This window comes from Pinus tabuliformis, chromosome X (genome assembly GCF_031772625.1).
Source record: "Pinus tabuliformis cultivar Carrire ecotype Pingquan chromosome X, CPIR1, whole genome shotgun sequence".
In the NCBI taxonomy this organism is placed as follows: Eukaryota; Viridiplantae; Streptophyta; class Pinopsida; order Pinales; family Pinaceae; genus Pinus; species Pinus tabuliformis.
The window spans coordinates 1,562,798,413-1,562,820,915 of NC_142308.1; positions in this window are offsets into that span (position 1 = coordinate 1,562,798,413).

The window sequence follows — 22,503 nt, forward strand, 5'->3', positions numbered from 1 at the left end:
TGTGGAAGGTCTAAGACTATAAAAGAGGAAGGAGATCATTTGGCAAAGTATCATCGAATGAATTGAATATCTAATAAATGCTAGATCTGAAATATTTGTGATTGGGTTATGGTGCAGATCTGGATCTGAATGAAGGAGGAACCTTAGCGCATAAAGAAGGATAAGTTCTTTTGATGGGTCATAATCTTTATGCTTGAATAATAGTATCTTTGCATGATTTTGATCTGTTATATGAGGCGCATGCTTGATCTATAAATCTGACAATCTGGGTTAATTAGTGTCTGAATATTTGAAAGAAGGAATTATCCTTTATAGATCTGCACGCAGGTTTCAGGTTGTTGAAGTAGCGTATATCTTTAAATTATGATCTAGCTGCCTCTGTCTATTGATGCGTTATTCTGGGTTTAGAATTTGGTGTGTGGTTACTGTTACTGTGTTCTGGGTACAGCTGTCAGAGAAGTGTTTACTTGATTCAGTGCTAATTGGGAAAGGAGATTGTTTGATGCAGATATACTTGATGATTGATTGATGTTCATGGATCCAGTCTGAAAATTTATGAAACGTGGTCCCTGGAAGAAAGAGAAGGTTGTAGCCTTCAGTAGGCCAACACCTACGTACTAGTATCTTGGCTAGTGCAAGAGCTAAGGGGGTTGTAGCTCCCTTCCAGGAGAAGCTGGAGAACGAGAGAGGGTTGTATCTCTCTGCAGGTTGTAGCCTGCGTACTGGTAAAGGACTGCACCAGTACAAAATCATTGTAAAAGGAATTTCTAATTGAAAGAAGATAGAGACATATTGCAGCAGGTGGTTTTCACCCACATTGGGTTTCCACCTTATATCTAGTGTTCTTTTGTGTGACTATTTTCTTTTCTTGTTCCTGCTCATTATTTTATGATACTGACATACAAAGTAATGATCAATATTTGAAGAATTATTCAAAGTATAAATAAGGAAGATAGATTGATAATAATTTGATAATACTGATTCACCCCCCCCTCTCAGTATTATTTCCAACACTCATAAAGTCCTCCCTTAACAACATTGGTTCTTGTTGCCATTTATCTTCCCAGAAGAGAGCTTGTTCTCCTACTCTGATTTCCCAAAAGCTGTTGTTTTGTACTAGGCTCCTGTTATCCTAGGCTTTATTCCAGATGTGAGAGCCTTTTAAGTTCCCTGACATTCTGATAAGATCACTCGTTTCCCAGGAGCTTGCATATTTTTCTTTCAAGGGTTTAGCCCAATGCGCCCCTGGTTCTTTAACCCATCTCCACCAGAGTTTGGCTCCTAAAACATTACTTAGAATCTCCTAATCATTTAAGCCTAGGCCTCCATGACTTTTGGGTTTACAGATTTTATCCCAAGAAACCAAGGCCCATTTCTTTCTGGCTTCCTCCTTGCCCCAGAGAAAGTCTCTTTAAATGTTCCTGAGTTGCTGTAAGACCCCTTTGGGAGTTGGCAGGACTAACAAAAAGAAAATATGGATAGATTGAAGAACTGCCTTCATCAAAATCAATTTGCCAGCAAGGTTCAACGCTCTAAAAGTCCATCTTTTGATCTTGTCTAGCATCTTGTTGAGCACGAGTTCCCATATACTTTTGTGCATTGGTTTATCTATGAGGGGGATTCCCAAATACTTTGAAGGGAGGACCTCCCTTTGGAAGCCCAGAATTCTGGAGATGTTCCTTTGAATGGCAATGTTAGTGTTTAAGAAAAAAAAAAATTATTTGGAGAGATTGACTTCCATACCTGAGGCCGAGGCAAAGTCATTTAAGATTTTTTTGTATGCTGTAGCTTCCTTGACTGTGGGGATACCCTGTAGCATGGTGTCATCCACAAATTGTTGAAGAGTGAAGGCTTAGCTGTTCTTCGTTAATTGTAGACCCTTGATCTTTCCTATGACTTTGGAATTTTTAATGGTTCGGCCCAGTCCTTCCATCATGAGGATAAAAAGAAAGGGAGAGAGTGGGTCTTCTTGCCTGAGGTGTCTGGAAGGAGTGAAGATCTCTAAGGGTGAGCCATTCACCGGAATTGAAAAGCTGGTTGAAGTAACCAAAGCCATAACCCATCAGATCCAGTCATGGTGAAACCCAAAGTCGGAAAGGACCTTTCTGATATAGATCAGTTCACCTTGTCATATGCTTTTGCAATGTCTAATTGCATAATCATGTTGGCTTTCTTTTTACTAGTGAGAGAGTGAACAACCTCATGGGCCTGAATAATATTATCTAGGGTTTGCCTTCGTTCCACATAGCCAGACTATTCCCCAGAAATCAACGAAGCAAGAAGAGGTTTGAGTCTGTTGGCCAAGATCTTGGAAATAATTTTGTAAACAACATTGCATAAAGCAATGGGTCTAAACTTATCATGAGTCAGGTCTAAGTCTTCTTTGGGGATCAGGGTGATGAAGGAGGTATTGAGGGCATTCAGAATGGATCTGCTTGTTCTGGAGTCCTCTACCACATCCAAAATATCCTGTTTGACAACATTCCAGTAGGCCTTGAAAAAGTCCACCGTCTGGACCTAGAGCTTTGCCATTCTGGATATATTTTTTCACCGTATTGACCGATTCTTCGGTTATTTGTTTGTTCAGGTTAAAGTTATCTTCTCTAGTCACCATCCTGGGAATATTCTTTATAATTTCCTTGATGTGTTGGTCTCCGTCTAGATTATTTTCATTTGTGATGCCTATGAAATGTTGAACCATCACAACTTCAATATTCTTGTGAGAGTTCTGAAGCTCCCCATCTTCATTCAATATTGAGGAGATTCTATTGTGCGTTCTATTGGCTATGGTGGAATGGTGGAAAAAACAAGCGTTTCATTCAGCTTCTTTGATACATTGAACTCTTGAATTTTGTCTCCAAAAGATTTCCTTCTGTTTGCATAAATTTTCCCTGTCAAGGTTGTGTTTCTCAGCTTGTTCACTTATGGTTTTATCAAAACCATCCTTGATCATTGCTTGATTTAGTTCCTGCATTTTGATCTCTACTAATTTTTTGTTTACAAAATTGTTACCAAAATCCTTCTTGTTCCATTCTTTGAGTTTGATTTTTATGTGCTTTAGTCTTTTATGGAGGAGGAACATTTTGGAGCCCTAAACCTGTAGATCTTCAGACCACCATTTTTCAATGTTGCTAATGAAATCTAGGTGGGAGAGCTAGATATTCTCAAATCTGAAGGGTCTGTTTCTGGGAGCATCAATTCCCATAATTCCTAAGTGAATCGGCCAGTGGTCTAAGCCTCCAAATGAGAGAACACTTGTAGGTATTTTTGTATTTGTGAGCATCATATTCTCGAAGATCAAAAGTCTAACTTGGAGGCAACCTGAGCATTACCTCCTCTTTTGTTGTTCCAAGTAAAAGGACCGTTATGTGTTTTAGAGTAAACCATTTTCATTTCTTCTGTGAAATAATGGAATCCTACTAAATCTCTATTAAGGATTCTGGTGCCTCCTTTTTTTTTTCAAAAGAGATTTAATCATGTTAAAGTCTCCTCCAATGACCCAAGGGATTTCTTTATGTCTGCTTCTAAGATCTACCAGGGAGTTCAGAAATCTAAGCTTCTCATCTATTCTCTAAGGACCATAGACATTCGTAACCAGGAAGGTCTTAGACATCCCCATTGGTTGAATGATAGCTGATAAGTAATTTCTCGTTGCCTCCGCATCTACAATGCTGACTTTTTGGGGGTTCCAAAAAGTGAGTATGCCTCCCATTGTGTTCTTTGCTTTGACTTCTAGGAACTCAAATTTACTGAGCCATTTGTTATGGATTTGTTTTATTTTCTGAATGGAGCATTTCATTTCTTGAATGCAGATTAAGTCTCGCATTGCTAGTTTCATTCTGTTACTTAGCATTCTTTGTTTTCTTTTACTACCTAGACCTCTGATATTCCAGGATATGAACTTCATAATTAAATATTTGTAAAGGAGTAACTTGTTAGATCTTTCATCTTAACCAAATCTATCATTATCTTTCCACACTCCATCAGGAGCTCATTTTGCTTTTTTTTGCCTCTCTTCTTCCCTAGATTTTTGGTGGCTAGTCCTGGAATTAGTTTCATTATTTTCACCCCTCTGTTCTCCTGTTTGTGGATGTTTTTACCTTTCTCCAGTCCTCGTTCCTGTGTTTTCCATAAAAACAACTACTGTATTCTGTTGCAATCTTCTTCAGGCAGAGAATCTATTCCTCCTTTGGTTACTTGCATCAGGAATCCTTCCAGATCCAGGTTTTCCTTGTCGAGTATTTCTTGTAGTTTGTGATCTTCCATATCTGTTTCACTTTGGGTCATTTCCTAGTCCATTTCCATTTCTGTTTCACTTATCCTGGCTTCTTTTCGGGAGTCAATGTCTAGAGAATGATTTGTGTCCTCTTTTTTTTCTTTTTCTTTAGCATCTTCCTCCTGATATTGATTATTTCTTGTGATTTCTTCCAGCTCTTCTAGCACTTGAAACTTATTCTGACTACCCTTTTGCCCCTCAATATGTTGTTTCTTTCATCCCTTTTTTCCTCCTCTTCCTCTACTAGCCACTTTCTGAAAGCTTTCAGTGTCCTTCGATGTATTAAGCTTTTCTTTGTTATCTTCTTTGCTGAGAGGGCAGTCCCTTAAGAGATGCCCATGTTCGTGGCATCTTCGGCATCTGAAGGGGATATGTTCGTAGTCTATCGTCTGCACCCACTCCTCAACAAAAAATTCCAGGATCACTTCATCCGGAAGTGCTCCTGATAGATCCATTTCCACACAGATCCTATCAAAGGAGGTATATTTTCCCCTTCTTGTGGCTTTTGAAGCTTTGACATAGCATCTTACTTTATTGCCAATGGCAGCCAACGATTTCGTTTGCCAATAATTAGAAGGTAGAGAGTAGAGCCTTACCCACACAGGAACCGAAGAGAAAGTCTCCCTCTCTAGGACAAAGTTCATTTTCTAGGGTCTCATATAGAGAGCTGCAACAACAAAAAAATAGGGTCCTCCTTTGAATATTTTGTCTTTATCTTCAATGTTAGAGACCACTACTGTGAAGAATCCTTTGGACCCAAGATGTAGGTCAATGCTTCCTTTAGGCTTCCAATGATACTTGATCCATGTCTGTAAATCCTTTTCAGTGGGCCATAGTCCCATGAATTTACAGATAATGGCGTAGGTTCCCATATGTTCCCTATGCTCCTGCAGAGAAGGATCATTTAATATTACTCGAGGAGTGATTTCTGCTTTTGGTTTGCAAGTTCCTTTTTGTTTCTTGTCTCTTGAACCCAGACTTTTGTCTTCTTCCTCTTTGTCTTTTGTGCTATTTTTTTCTTTTGTTATGGTCCCATCTGTTTCCTTTTCATTGTCCCTATTTCTGTAGTTCATACCATCTTCACTATTTACAGGTGGTGATTTACTTCCGCTGGCCACTACATCCTTGTAGAAGGGAGCCGAGCTCCCTCCCCTACCACTCTCCATTAGAATCAAACTCTGTTCGCTGTGGAAAACCTAGCCGCTTCGCTTGTCCCGCCGCTCGCTCCTTCACATTCCTCCACTCTCGATTCTCATGCGGGTTTTCATTATTCAATGGATGGTTGACACAAGCATGTATTAATTATTAATAAATAAATAAATAAATATTTGTCTAAACTAGATTGCAATGACTTTCAAATGCATTATTTCATTCAAACTAAAAACTATTGGTCAAATTTAGAAGAATGAGACAAATAAATAGAATATATTCAACTATTTATGGATTGAGGAATCACGATAAGAAAATGAGCATGCTTGCATGTGAAAATATAAAAAGTATTTAGAGCAGAATTACAAATGATATCTCTGCTTATAAATGTTCTTACATGCAAAAAACAAGTTGAAATATGAATTTATATGAAATTGCAAGGTAGAAACTCATAATAACTAATAGAAATTTATTTTAAAAGCAATCTTGCAGAGAGTTTTGTTTAATAATAAATATAAAAACTCCATATTTTTTCTGTAAATTTTATGACAATTTTTTTTATCATTTTAACTTTCTAAAATTTGTGAAGTCGAAAGTCGACCCATCTTTCCATTTCCACAAGACTCGTGAGCAAGGCATCGACCCCAAGTCCAAATTGTTGTATGTTAGATAATTGGGGGGTGAAATTTCTATTGGCATAAATATCTAGCTAGTGAAGAAAATAACCCCAACCTCAATCGGGTCTGACAAATAAACACAAGCATGTGTTAATTATTAGAAAAATGAAAAACAATTGTGCACAATTGATTACAATGACTTTTAAATCCATTATTTCATACAAAGTGAAAACTATTAATCAAATTTAAAGGAAGTAGACAAAGAAATAGAGTATATTTAGCTATTTATGGATAAAAGAATCACGAGAAGCAAAGAACCATGCTTTCATGTGAAAATATATAAATATTATAGCAGAATTAGAACTTGCGTGTCTTCTTATAAATGTTGCCATATGCAGAAAACAAGTTAAAGTATGAAGTTATATGAAATTGCAAGGTAGAAAATGACCAAATCTAATAGAAATTTATTCAAAATGCAATCTTGTAGGGAATTTTGTTTAATAATTAATATAAAAACTCTATGTTTGCTTATAATGTTTATGATGAATTTTTTTTGCATTTTAAAACATCTGTTAATTATTAAAAAAAAATAAAAAAAAACATTTGTTCACCCTCGATTGCAATGAATTTTAAATCCATTATTTCATGAAAAGTGAAAATTATTAGTGAAATATAGAGGAGTCAGACAAGGAAATAGAGTATATTCAACTATTTATGAATTGAGGAATCATGAGAAGGAAACAAGCATGTTTGCATGTGAAAATATAATAATATTTATAGTGGAATCACAAGTGGCATGTCTGACTATAAATGTCCCCACACACAGAAAACAAGTTAAAATATGAAGTTATATGAAATTGCAAGGTAAAAATTGACCACAACTAATGGAAATCTATTTAAAATGCAATCTTGTAGGAAATTTTATCTAATAATCAATATAAAGATTGCATGCTTTCCTATAATGTTTACGATGAAATTTTTCAGCATTTTAGCTTTCTAAAATTTATGAAGTCAGAAATCCATCCATCTTTCCATTTCCACAAGACCCATGAGCAAGGTATCGACCCCCACTCCATACCGTGCCCTTTAAATAGTTGAGGGGTCAAAATTCTATTAGCACAAACATTTGGCTCTCAAATAATATAACCTTGAATTTAGTAGAGCTTAACTCATAGAAACAATCATGTATTAATTATTATAAATAAATAAAAAGCAACACTTCACAGACAACTAACATAAATTTATTCAAAGTGCAATCTTGTAGATAATTTTGTTTAATAATCAATATAAAAACTCTGTGCTATAACATTTACAAAATTTTTCTTAACTTTCCAAAATTTTCAAAGTTGATGTCGGCCCATATTTCCATTTTCACAAGACCTCTGAGCAAGGTCCCAACCCAAACTGCAAATTGTGGTTTTTTAAATAGTCGGGTGGGCGAAGTTCTATTAGCATAAACTTCTAGATCGCGAAGAAAATAACCCTCTCTTAGTAGTTGGGCTCGACGTAGAGACACAAGCATGTGTTAATTATTATAAATAAATAAAAAACATTTTTTCACACTTTATTGCAATTACTTTTAAATCCTTTATTTCATGCAAACTGACAATTATTACTCAACTTTAGAGGAACCGGAAAAAGAAATAAAGTATATCAAACTATTTACGGATTGAAGAATCACGAGAAGCAAAGAGACATGATTACATGGGAAAACATATAAATATTTATAGCTAAATTAGAACTAGCATGCATGCTTATAAATGTCCCCACATGTAGAAAACAAGTTAAAATATGAACTTATATGAAATTGCAAGGTATAAAATGACCACAACTATTTATTCAAAATGCAATTTTGTAGGGAATTTTATTTAATAGTCAATATAAAAGATCCATTTTTTCCTACAACATTTACGACGAAATGTTTCAACATTTTAACTTTCGAAACTTTGCGAAGTTGGAAATCAACCTATCTTTCCATTTCCACAAGACCCTTGGGTAAGGTCCAGACTCTGACTCCATATCATGGTCATTTAAATAATCCGGGGTCGGAGTTCTATTGGCATAAACATCTAGCTGACAAATAAAATTACTTCATTCTTAGTCGGTACAGACACATATACACAAGCATGTATTTTATAGATATATATATATATATATATATATATATGAAATGTTCACATTGGATTGCAATGAATTTAAAATCCATTATTTCATGGAAAGTGAAAACACCAAATTTAGAGTAATTGGACAAAGAAATAGAGTATATTCAACTATTTATGGATTGAGGAATCACGAGAAGCAAGGAAGCATTCTTGGATGTGAAAATATAAAAATATTTATAGAGGAATTACAAATGGAATGTCTTCTTATAAGTATCCGCAGTGGCATAATACAAGTTAAAATATGAAGTTATATGAAATTGCAAGGAACATGTTTTCCTATATTTACATCAATATGTGTCGATGACATAAGTGGAAACATTAGTTCTATTGGAAGCGTTTGTATTTGCTGAAAATGGATTTGAATTAATAAATTAATATGTCGATTTATTTCTTTTACGTTTGGGTGTTTCTAGGAGTGTGTTTTGGTCTTTTAGGCAGTTCAATTTTATTTGAAATTATATTTCTATGTTTGAGTTATTTTTGTATATTTTTATTTTATGTTTAGGTTTTCTAGCACATCTTGATCAGTTTTATTTGAAACTATACTTTTATGTTTGAGTTATTTTGGTACACTTTTTTATCAGTTTTATCGATTTAAAAAAAAAAATTAAGTTAATTTTGTTTTAAATTTGAAAATTATTTATTTAAATTAGAATTTTAGACAATGTACTCTAAAATATTAAATTTATTTATATATTTAAAAATATATTATAGGTAGCCCATGGGGTGTCCCTCAATTAGCAATTGCCTTATTATAAAATAACAAGTAAAATATGAAATTGAAAGACCAACAAAATATATTCTACCAAATTAATTAAAAATGATTAAACTATTTTATACCTTTTAATTATTTGATTAATTTATATTTTAAATACACCCTTCCAATATATATAAATTTTGGTTCTTAATATGAATACCTTCTTTACTTTTTTCATTGACAATATCTTGTTTTTTTTCCTATCTCTCTCATAATTTTTAATTGTATAAAGCAATTAAATTAATAAATTTTATTAACTTTACTTAAAATTGAGGATGATTCCAAAATCAATTAAACTTTCGGTGTGTTTTAACTATTTTAACTAAACTTTATAAGAGCAAAAGGGACTTAGTTTAAAGCGAGTAGATGTGAATTTATATTTTATTTCACTTTTAATTTTCTTTTATTAAAATATTTTTTAAATTAATTATTTAAAATATTAAATAATTAATTAAATATATATATATATATATATATATATATATATATATATATAATACAAAAAAAACATACATATATTAAAATTTCAATAATGCTATATATTTCAATAATGCTATATTATTTACATAAGGCTTAAATGTTTTATTATCAAATTATAGAGTAGGTATTTTTTTATATATAAATAATTAAAGTATCAAATTATTATATTAATTCAATTTATATTTGGTTATCTATAATTTGAGGGATGTTAAAATTCCTTATTCAACTAGTATTCTTGGATATTATCATGATGTGGTTTCACTTGTAGGAATTTATAGGGTAGGTTCCTCAGACAGAACACCAAAGGAGACTGCTCACAGACAGATCACAGATCAATACACCAGTATTCTTGATGAGGTTAAAACACTCAAAGAGGGAAACAGTCCACAGCCTGAGCTAACACAACCACTTCAGGAAATTTATTAATAAAAGAATAAAAATTTACATAAGCTTTCTCATGAATGGTTACCCTATAAATGACCCTCCATTTTCTTTAAATAGAGGTCATGGATCAATTGGGTGTTAAGCCACGGATCAAATGTCGGTAATACGGAGGAGAGAATGAACGTCGGATCACTACATGTCGTGACCATGGGATTGTAAGTTACAAAAGTACATAGTAAAGAAACACACTTTACCTAACTCTACACTAGACCAAGTTAGACTTAACTATTTCCTATGTGTGGGAATATCCTAACATCACTTATATTGAAATTAAAAAATATATATTAAAATAAATATCAAAATTACAACCATGTTATAGTTAATAAATATATTTTGTTATATCATTTTATAGTACTTTACAATAATATATATATCATAGTGTTATTAATTGTATTTTTGTTACTTATATTATTATTATTTAATGGTATATAGTTAGAAACATTTTACTGTCCCTATTAGTGGTTTTTGTAAATCATGAAGCACTTCTTGATATTCAATGGGTAGAGATTATAAAAAAACATGTCATATATTTAAGCAATACAAATATAGAATCATAGATACAAATCATTAATATAAATTATTTTATCTAGGTATTTTATGTAAATAGACGATGCACCAATTTATTCCCTCCATAATATTTATCCTAGGTCCTTGAAATATATAATTTTAGGATTCCATAAAATGATGGCTATGTTAGTTGAGAAATAATTCATTTTGAATGTGCTTCTTATATTTGAAAATTTGGATCCTAATGATAAAAATGTTGTAGACATATGTGCAAGTTTGAAATTCTCTAAATTTTAAACTACTAAATACTTTTATCTAGACAAGGCGATATCCAAAAGTTGACACATTTTTCATAATTTTAAATGAAATTTATTCATGTCCATTAATTTGGGGTTAAATTACACGATATTTATGCCTAGGTGGTAATCTAAACGTTTTGAAAAAATTGAAGTTATGAAATAATATTAATGTTTTTTATGAAGAAATTATATCCATTTTATTTTCAAAGAAAATGAAAACTAATAAAAGACATATGGGAAGTAGAAGGAATTAAAGAACCCTACAATGTTTGCTATTGGCAATGGTGGTAATTAATAGCATTTAATTTCTAAAGACATAAAAACAATTAGTTTTTAAAAATATTTTTAGATACTTACATTTGATTTTTGGGGCAATCGACATTCAATATGATTGGAAGTAAAATGTCCAATATGTTTACATTTGAACAACTTCGACAAACATAATTGGTTTATATGACACTTTTTCCCGGTATTACTTATTGTAATTGATACTGAAAATCCTTTAAAGAGCAGAATTACTATAAGTTAAATTTTTCTTTAAATTGATGATATATTGAACTTAGGTTATGTCTACTATTTGGGGTGGAAACAATTAAAAATAAGTGTTATGCAACCATGAATAATTTTGACTCATGGAATGTGTAATTTTGCAATTATCAAAATCGATGCAAAAACTTATAGAAGAGGAAGAGATTGATAATCACAAATTGGATTGTGTGAATAAAGTGGAGAAGAAGAAAACAATGAGCACTTCAAATACAATTTCCGTGGAAGGTGGATTAGTTGCATCTTAAATTGGTGCAAATGCTAGTGTTGTTGCATGCAATATCCTTGTTCAAATCCATAGAATAGTGAATAAGTGTCAAAGGCCAACATGCATCATTTTTATTTGTGTCATTTAAATGATAAATTTGTTGGTTCACTATGCCTCATGTGAGAGATAAATTTAACAAATTATAATCTTAAAATCAAAAAATATTACATGTACATCAATATCTGAGAGTAATTTCTCATTTCTATGTCTACTTGAAATCTTTATTTCAAGATGAGTGACTACATAGGCTTAAAGTGTTGCATTTTTATTCAGTTTTTGTGAAATATAGCTCACTTAAATTGACACATTTACAAAACTGCATATGCAATTTAATGTATTTATAGTACTATGATTACATTTGGATGATGGTTTTTATTTACAACATCTTTGGTGATGTGTGACTATAATGCTATTTTTTAATTTATGAAAGAGTACATAATTATTTCAATGGCTAGGAAACAGTATGCTACAAAGCCCCATTAGCCACCTTTGGTTGTTGTTATTTGCACAAAAGAGATTAAAAAAAAAAAATCCACTAACATTGAATCCAATGTTACTTTTCCTTTACACATAAGCCCCATGTACCTTACACAAATTGATGGATGTAGTGCTATAAATGATACTAATAATAATAAAAATAATGCTAGACTTGAAACTTGTTGGGCGTGGAAGCCCCCCAAGGCATGTTTTGGGGCATAAAGCCCAAGTTTTCACTAAGTCCATTGTAAATAATCCACGATTTGTTGGCGTAGAGCGCAAAGTCATAATAAGAGTCATAGGGTTGTCCACCCTTGTTTTTGTAATGTAATGTCAGTTTGAAAGATCTATCCATGCTTGGTGGACCATGGGGTTATATAAATAGAGTGAGGCTCTAAGTAGAGAAAAAAAAGAAGAGTCTAAGGAATAGAAGGAATTGATTGAGTTGAAGTGTCAGTCATGTCTTTGGGTTGTAGAGTAGGAGAAGGCTCTACATCTGAGTGTGCAGGGGCCTAGTATTCCACAGCTGAGTGCACGGCCCCCTGCAGCTGAGTGCGAAGGGCAGGTCGAGTCTGTAACCGTTCAAAGGATTAATAAAGAGAAGTTTTACCATATTTCTATGTATCTTTTCCTGTTTTATGTATTATTGGGTATGAATTGCAAGTTTATTGTTTATTTACTGTGGGAACTCATATGAATGTGCTGAACAAGTAAATATAACATAAGGCATCTGGTTGCACGAAGATAACTAACTGGTATAAGAAGATAAGTAATATCTCGGGTCTGACTTAGGGAAATAGTGCAGATTGCTGCTTCAACAGTGCAGAAGCCCCATAACCCCTGGTTAGGGCTACATGTAGACGAATATATGAGGGTGTGAAGGCCAAGGAATTGCATGAAGTAATCTATGTGAAGAGACTCATAGTTGGACCAAATCAACCCCTTAGACATCTCAAGGGTGCAAAAACCTGGTTCCAACACCCCCCATACTACTTCAAGTGAGACCTCAGTCTACGCTCTGCAGAATGTTGCCAAAAGGGCCAGTAATACAAGGATTTTTCTGGCTAATTAACTCTGAACCTGGGTTAGGCCCCAACAGGAGAACAAATGGTTCAGTTACTGGGACCAGGATCTGCATAGAGATGTTTGATGTCATATCACTGGAATCAAACTAAGAAATAAATTAAAGATTGGTTGGATAGGAAGGTTCACAAGTTTACGGTGCAAGGGAACGGGAATCTACAACTATCAAAGGAAAAGTGGTTAGGCTGCTACTTGCACATAGAGATCCATGAAATTTTCTTCTCCTCCTTCCCTATTGAGCAATACAAGTGGATCGCGAAGCTAGCAGATAGCCAAGGAAGATGCAAGCTTGACTGACCTATTGTGTGGACCCCATAGTTGGTGTGTAGATTGAAAGCATCAGAGGATAAGATCACATGCATTGTTGCTCACTTACTCGAGCAAATTATCGGAGGATTCATTACTGAGTTCGTGGTAGATACTTCAGTTAGCTATAGTGAGGCAGAATGATGCTTCCTTAAAGGACCCAGAGGTAAGTATGTTAAATATTTAAACACTTGGATTAAAATGCTACTGTGTGAAAAGCGGGTTATGTGAATAAATTGATGTTTGGGGCTACTCAAAGTGGGAGAATTTAGAGAAACGAAGGTAGTACAGAAATAGAATCTAGCCCCTTGGTTTCACCTCCGCAAAGGGATGAGGAAGAGCCGGCGAAGGTCTCACCAAGAAGTACGATCAATCTGATAAGGCGGAGGATTCTGCGCATACCACCCATACCCACACCACCGCCAGTTTCACTGTCTTCACCCCCATCTTCGCCCATACCACCTCTGCCACTACCGTGAGTCAACATGGCAAGCGGGATAAAGTTGCTGGTATTCAAGGGAGTAGGAAATGAAGATCCGTACCAGTTTTGGTTTGTGATGAAAGTTGTGTTAGAAGCAGAGGGACTTACGTATGACAATATAAAGAAAGCAACGTTGGTCAATGCTCTGCAGGATCGTGTACTGACCTGGTGAATTAAGAATTCCAATGACAATTTGAATGCGGGGATCATGGATATCCAACTGCGCTGAATAAAGAATTTAGCACGCCGAAGTCAGAGGCGTAGTCGATCATTGGGTTCAAGGAGATCATGATGGTACCATGCAAGACTCATTGGGAGTTGGATCAGATACTGAAGTGTATAATTTGCGAAGATAATATGACTTTGATGAATGGACAACACTGCAAGTGGTTTATAGCATCGCTAATGCTGCATTTAAGGAAGGCACTATCACAACAGAGGCTAACAACTCAGGTCGAGGCCTTGGATATTGCGACGAGTCTGGATGAGACCCCAATACATGATCCTAACCTCGAAGTTCAGCAGATCCACACGCAGTTGAAAAACTTGAGCCTTGAGATGTAGAGTTTGAAATAGGACAGGACAACTCACCGAGAGGTGCGCAACAAGGTATGGTGTGTTAAATGCAAGGGTCAGGGACATGACAAGGAACACTACCTAGTGTTCGTGAGTTACCTTGTGGGAGGAGGACCAATGCCATTGAGACTAGAGGCACAAGCAGAACATAGCGTGGTGCCTGTGTTGTGGTGTGCAATTTGTCAAATAAGAGGAAAGAATGGTATAGACAATTGCCATCTGTTGCAGAAGTACAAGCAAAATTCGCAACAGTTGTTTTGAAATTTCTGTAGGTCAGTGGGACATAATGAGTGTACCTGTAGAAGGTATGAGTTGATGATGGATAGGACTCCCACTTATAGACTTTCAGGCTGAAACGTGGCCCCTTGACCAGAATGCAAGGATGGCGTGAACTGGATTTCAAGGGAGCAGATGAGGTCGAGGTGGAGGAGAACCCAGAAGAGGTTGTGGACAACTAATATGTTACAATTGCGGAGGGCCAAGACATTATGCCCTTGATTGTACAAATCCAACGCATCTATCATGTCTATATTGTACATTGTTTGATCACGAGACGGAGGACTGTCCCACACTGATAGCAAGGCTGTGCGACAAGGGAGCGCTCCAACCTCCCCTAACTCAGAACCTGCAAATGATGAGGTCTGAGTCCTGCGAGGAAGACCCTAATGTGAACATCGTGCTCCGAAGTAGAATTATGACGGGAGATGACAAAGGTAAGGAGCTTGAAGATAATACTTGGGTTCATAAGGCTCTAACGAAAGAACTAGAGTTTGATTTGGAGCATGCTAAGGAAACCTTCATGGAAGCTAGGAAGAGCTTTGCTCATGACTCCACTTAAAGAAGTAAAGACGACCCAGAGCCGAAAATGGACCCCTTGATGCTCATGACATTCCTAGAAACATGCATGAAGCTGCTACGTGACAACAAGGCTATAAAGAGACTGCACGAAGTCATAAATAGATGCGTTGGGACTACGCCAAGAGAACCACCCATAGTTTGGATGATTGGAAAGCATGTGACGAGGATGGGAAGAGAAATGAGACTGAATGCGCAGGTTGGGGAATATGGGATGGACCAAGTAATTATGGACCTAGGATTGGACGTGAAGATTTTTTCCGAAGTAGACATGGGAGCACATGGGAAGGCCTATGCTGCAATGGTCTCCTATCCAATTGCGAATGGTGAACCAGAAAAAGATCCTACCTATGGGAATATTGTAGGGAATCATCGTGGACATTAAAGGAGCAAGTACGGTGGTAGATTTTGAAGTGATAGAGATTTTTGATGAAAACAATCCCTACCCTACGCTGTTAGGGATAGATTAGGCCATTGACATGAACGAGTTGATAAATCTGAGGAAGCGCAAGATGGTTTTTGAGAAAATGTCTCTGCGCGTAGTAATACATTTGGACCTACAAAAGGATTTCACTACATAGAGCCATTGCACGACTATCAAAGCAACAAAGAATTAGATTGCATCTACAAGATCACCATGCGAGAGAAATACTGGGTAAATCCCACCGCGGATGGACGAATCTCATGGGAGTGCAAAAGCTCCTCCACATCGGATTATGACGAGGAGATAGAGTGATGGCAGAACCGATTATAGGAAGTAACCATGTTGAACTGTAACATGATGACGAGATCATTGCACTACATATTGACAAAGGTAAGGGATCTGCCTATGTATGATGGGTTAAGCGAGGTAGATGCCTTACTGAACAGATTCTAAAGGGAAGTGCCAAAAAAACAACGTTTCAAGGCTTTGAAATGGGTACTGCACTATGACCACGAGGTGGTGTGGTACGCACCAAGGAAGCTTTGAGAACTAGCATGAATGCAGGAGAATGATGCGCATACAGTTTGGGAATCCTCAGATGTGATTAATAGACAAGATTGTTGGCCGAACAATCCACATGCACACCTGTCCAAATGGATACAGGCATATGTTACAAAACCGACACAGATGCACACAGACTTCATGTTGAGAGACACGATTAGTAAGCATATGTGGGCAAGGCAATGGCATGAACGACCCCTGCAATTGGAACAACAAACTATGGAAAGATCAAGTGCACAGAAGGTTAGCCACGTAGTAACCTTTAATGAAGTATGCGAAGCACTGAGAAAGGTACACAATGCGCAACAGACTAATTGGGCCCTGCGCATACCAGTGGTTCTGTGGGCTTATCGAACAACGTGCAAGAAACTGAGGGAGTAGACACCTCTGAGGCTGGAGTATGGAGTGAAGTTTTTAATCTCCATAGAGTATAAAATGCCTAGTCCACGCATAGAAGCACCGATAGATACGACGGCTTGTAGAGCCTTGGAAGAAGGGATCGCGCAGCTGAATGGAGCAGAATGCTTGGGACCTGAGGAACAAACCTGACAAGGTGATCTTCGGCTCCAGGAACTTATGAAGGAAAGGGTGCGATTAAGGGAGAAAAATGCTCTGGTGGAAGCCGAAGTCAAGAAGCTTGAGGACGAGATAGAGGAAGATTTTCCCGATGAGAAGACCAGGGTGATAAAATAGGGTGCACATGATCACGTTGACGAATTTGGGGACTACAACCAAGAGTTGATCAATTTTGTGCCTTGGATGGGACCGTATATTACTAAATGGATCAACCATGGTGGCGCATTGCAGATGATAAAGTGCGCGACGCGGCCAATAATAATAAAAGCTGGATGTTTTCTAGGAAAAGTGATGGATGACTGGTTGAAACCCTATATAGGTGGTGTGGCCACCTAACTAGTCGTAGGAAGTACAGTCTTAGTGCTCCATGTAATTGAAAGGAGGCACGGGACTATAAACTACTCTGCGCAAGAGCTGCACGATGTTGGAGCTACACGCAAGAGCAAAGTGTCACAAGGTCCGTGACTGCGTAAGGAGGATTGCACTACTGCACGGGTTGGCTAGAAAGTGACTGTTGTAGTCACTATTCACGATGTCATGCTTAAATTGAGACCAAATGGTGCAGGTGGCGGGCATTTAAGACATGCTTTATGGAAAAAATTTGGGAAAATCTGCCACCAAGGGTGCATTAATGGACTGGATTTGGGGAGAATAGTCAAATTCAAATGCGAAAGATGTTAAAAATTACAAACGGCTTCCGAACAAAGAACACTTGGTCATTTGCGAATTGAGCTGTTGTATACCCCATGTATTTTGAGTCGAGACCTGGTTGCCATGTGTGAAGCATTGATTGAGCCCCTGATTGAGTGATTGAGAGATTTCTAGAGAAGCAAGATGGCAACATCTGAAGAAGCTAGGAAAATTGCAGAGATGACCATCGAAGAGGCCACGTAGGTCCTGACCATAGAGGATGCCCCTGAAGGCACTGGGATTGTTGTAAAAATCGCTAAATCACCATGCACACCAAGACCAAAGAAGGATAAACAACCAATGATTCTAGTGCATGTGTCCCTGTGAAACCCGTTGTGGACCAGATTAGCGTTGGAGGAGAAAGGGAAAGCAATTAACTTGGAAACCAATAAGGAGGAGGAAGACCTGGAGGACCTCATAATTGAAGAAGATGAGGATGAGGGCATGGAGGAAGAAAATAAGCCTGCACAGCCTCCAACAAATCTGCCTATGTATATTCCCCCGTGGAAGGGGAAGGCAAAAATACCCAAGGACCTCTACGAGAGAAAGAGATCTCTCCAAACTCTTCTCCTCCCAGATGAGACCATCTTTGAGGGCAAGCACCTGGGATGGGTGCCAAACTTGAAGTTTGAAGATTGGGATCTTGCTGACCATGAGAAATTCCCTCAACTAGAGACCACGTAGCTCATGAATCCCAAGCAGAACACCGCGTGAGGGTTATAGAATTGGAGCAACGAAAGTGGTTATGCGGAAAGGATAGGGTTATTAAAACTGCTCTGGGTGTTGCATTTCCACTGCACCCCTGTGACGATCTTCATCATCAGGCGACTGCTCTCCTTGGTGCATGGTGGGTGTTTGTGGCTAGAGGAGCCCATCCCCATCACAAACCACTTAATCCATCACATTACCTAGCTCCCGTGCAATGGAGAGGACCCATTAGACATCTCAGAGGGGGAGAGTAGTGATCTGGCCATCGTGGAGGCCATGAAGAAGAAATGCAAGTTGGAAAAGAAGAGGAGGGGCTACGTGATCTCTAGTATCAACAACAAAGTAGTCAGGGTAGCGACTCAGATACTAGTGGGTAAAGTCATGTGGAAGTGACGAGCGAATGAGGTACCCACGCTGGTGGTGGCACTTGCTGAGCAGTGCATGGAAGGGGTCGAGTTTAACTGGTCCAAGTTTTTATGCAAAGAGTTCCTAGAGAATTGTCACGAGGCACAGGAACAAGGAAAAATGTTCCACTACGCATGGCTTCTGCTATCCATAGTGCTGGTGGTAGGGGAATTGCTAGAGGACATCCAGTTATCCACAATTGACAAGGATATACCATAGGCCGCGAAGTATGCTTCGCTATGGGCCACTAAGGACATGAACTGGATCCACGACAGTAAGATATTCTGGGTGTTCATTGAGATGAACATCATAATGGTGATTAATTGCAAGCCGCAATTATCACCCACCGTCTACAATAACCTACAAAGTTTTTCAAAATTTAAAGTGGACTTCCACAACATATATCTTAGTGTGCGCAATGACCCGGCCAAGAAATGGATTGAGCTACCCTTCATAGCCAGAGATGATGTGTTTTTCGATGTACTGGACACATGGCCACTAGAGTGGTGCACCCCAGACATCGCAGTAGTGGAGATTTCTTTTATGCAGAAGAAGTAAGAGGAGGTCAAACTGCGCATGGTAAAGTTGGAAAAGAAGAGAAGGCAAGAAGAAGTGGCAGCAAAAACACAGGAGGCGGGGGATGCTGCGTAGACAACAATAGAACAGGAAAAGACCGTAGCAGTAATAGCATAGGAGGTAGCTGAGAAGGTGCGTGAGGGCTAGAAGTCACCTTCACATGGGAAAGAGAAAGAGATGGAGACAGAGGAAGAGGAGGGCAATGTGGACCCATAAACAGTGTCAACACAACTGAAGTGTTAGTGCCCGAGCGAGCAAATGGGGCTATGCAAGAAGGTCAAAGCATCGAAACTGTCTATCAGCTCGATCACCCTTGTAGAGGGGGTTCTTCACGATGTAGGCGAGATGGTGCACGATGCCAACACCGAGGCCCTCTAGAACTTCGTAGAGGAGAATCAGATTGTGTTGGGGGCCCTCAGAGTGCAGATTCAAGAGTTGCGGGTGTGCACTCCTCAGGCTGGTACCCTTTCGACCAGCCTCGCAGGAGGGACAACTCTGGCTGAGCAAATGCTATGCGCTTGGACAACCAAAACAATACTACTGCCAAAGGGGGCACTAGTTACAACAAATGAGGCTGACAGGCCTACGATTAGTGCACTAAAAGGGATAGGGATCAACATGGTTATGCTCCCATAGGAGACGCTCTATGTTTTGCACGATGGGATTACTGCAGAACTGCGGGTTAGGGAGAGCCGCACGTTGCAAGTGCTGAGCGAGCAAAAGATCAACATGGAGCAGTTGAGCTTACAACACGATGAGGTGGTGTCGTAGAATAGGTAGATGATCCCTGAGCTTGCCATCCCAGCAGATGCACCAATAGAGGCCCGCATCCATAGATTAGCAACATGTGTGCACAATGGGTGAGAAGAAATTACCAAGGTTCAGCTAGATCTGAACCTTTAGATAACAGAATTGCGGTTGAAGGCATAGTTGTCCACCCCTCCAGAAGTTAGAGAATAGCGCGAAAATGCTACTACATCAAGGATGGAAGAGATGAACAGTGCAGTAAGGGACTACACTAGAATGTTGGAGGAGTCATTTGAGGTCCTCACCAACCTGCAGGAGGACCCTAACATCCAACGCTTAGAAAGATATTCTCGTGAGCTCCTGTAGCAGTATGATAGCATCAAAGGGACTACACAGATGGTGGCCCTCACTCACAGGCTCGTGAGAATGCAACAAGCCAAAGAACTGAAAGAGAAAGTGGATGCAACATGACACAGAGAACTAATTTTGAAGGCATGCGTTTAGTCATGGATTGACGAGGCCTTCATTATTATAGCAACAATTGAAGGAAATATCCCGCAAATGTAGGGGACACAGGGACTAATGCAGGGAATCAGTTCTGACACTGCCATCTTGGAACAACATATACAAGAGATTCAGCAGGAAGCTTCTTAGTGTGTCGCCGATGTTGCAGCTATTCAAACACAGTTGGAGGGTCTTTGTGCAAATATATCTGCACCGACAGAGTGACTCGAGGGTGACTCACAATGTTTGTGTTGGGGGCCTGTTGGGCATGGAATCCCCCCAAGGCATATTTTGGGGCATAAAGCCCAAGTTTTGACTAAGTCCATTGTAAAGACTTCGTCATTTATGGGCGCAGAGCAGGAAGTCATAATAATAGTCATAGGGTTGTCTGCCCTTGTTTTTGTAATGTAATGTTTGTTTGAAAGATATACCCATGGTCTGCGAACCATGGTATTGTATAAATAGAGTGAGGCTCTAAGTAGAGAAAAAAAAAGTATAAGGAGTAGAAGGAATTGATTGAGTCAAAGTGTAAGTCATGTCTATGGGTCATAGAGTAGGAGAAGGCTCTGCAACTAAGTGTGTAAGGCCTAGTAGTCTGCAGCTGAGTGCGCGGGCCTCTGCAGCTGAGTGTGTAGGGCAGGTCGATTCTGTAACCATTGGAAGCATTAATAAAGAGAAGTTTTACCATATTTCTATGTATCTTTTTCTATTTTATGTATTATTGGGTATGAATTGCAAGTTTACTATTTACTTACTGTGTGAACTCATATGAATGTGTTGAACAAGTAAATATAACATAAGGCATCTGGTTGCATGACGATAACTAATTGGTATAAGAAGATAAGTAAAATCTGCGGTGTGACTTAGGGAAATAGTGCAGATCACTGCTCCAGCAGCGCAGAAGCCCCACAACCCCTGGTTAGGGCTGTGCGAAGATGAATATGTCAGGGTTTGAAGGCTAGTGGAGTGTGCGAAGTAGCCTGTATGAAGATACTCACAGTTGGACCAAATCAACCCTTGAGACATCTCAAGGGTGCAGAAACCTGGTTCCAGCACCCCGCCATACTACCTCGGGTGAGACCTCAGTCCGCGCTCGGTGGACTATTGCCAAAATGGCCAATAGTACAAGGATTTGTTTTACTAATTAACTTCGAACCTGGATCAAGCCCCAACAATCCAACATAACCAATATGGTTACCATGTACTCTCATTCTAAGTATGTCGATCTCTTAATGATCGGTGACAAATAACGAATACAATTGAACTATGTATAAGCAATACATCAAGGAATAGTATATAGAAATGATGTGATTAATTTTATTATATAATAAATAATAAAGAATCAATTTACAAAAAATAATTCTAAAATCATATACATGGAAAAAATATTGGACTTTTTCCATAGGTGTTTGTGCGAGAAACAACAATGTGTGGTGTGTTTCACTAATCAAAACACGTAAAAATTTTCTTTGGTGCTTCTTGCTACATAGAGATGTCAATTATTAGTTTTTCTTGTTGTCTCTTTCTCCATTAACTCTATGCATCTTTTCCTTCCACCCGATATCTTTGGGTTTTGTCATCCCATATGCACACACTAGCTATGACACTCACTCCAACTGTTATGATGTGAATATTGCAAAATACTACAATGTTCATGTGTTAACCATAGGTATGCTAGATCAATTTGAAGTGCATTGATATGAAGAAAGCCTTAAAGAAAAAATAATACATTATGCCAAGAACCTAAATACTTTACATTTTATTTGATACCATAATTTCTTTACAATGCGGCACTAAGTTAATAACTTAGACATGGTGCAATTGATAGGTTTAAAGTAATAAAATTTTGAATATGATTATTATTTTAAATAGATTTATGATTATTATTAAAGTTGTTGCACCAAGAGGTTCTCTACAACCCAGTATAAGGTACATGCGTAAAGGTAATGTATGAAAGTTTGTAAACATTTGTAATCTCGGCTCTCTAGTAACTAAAAAAAATCAATATATATATATATATATATATATA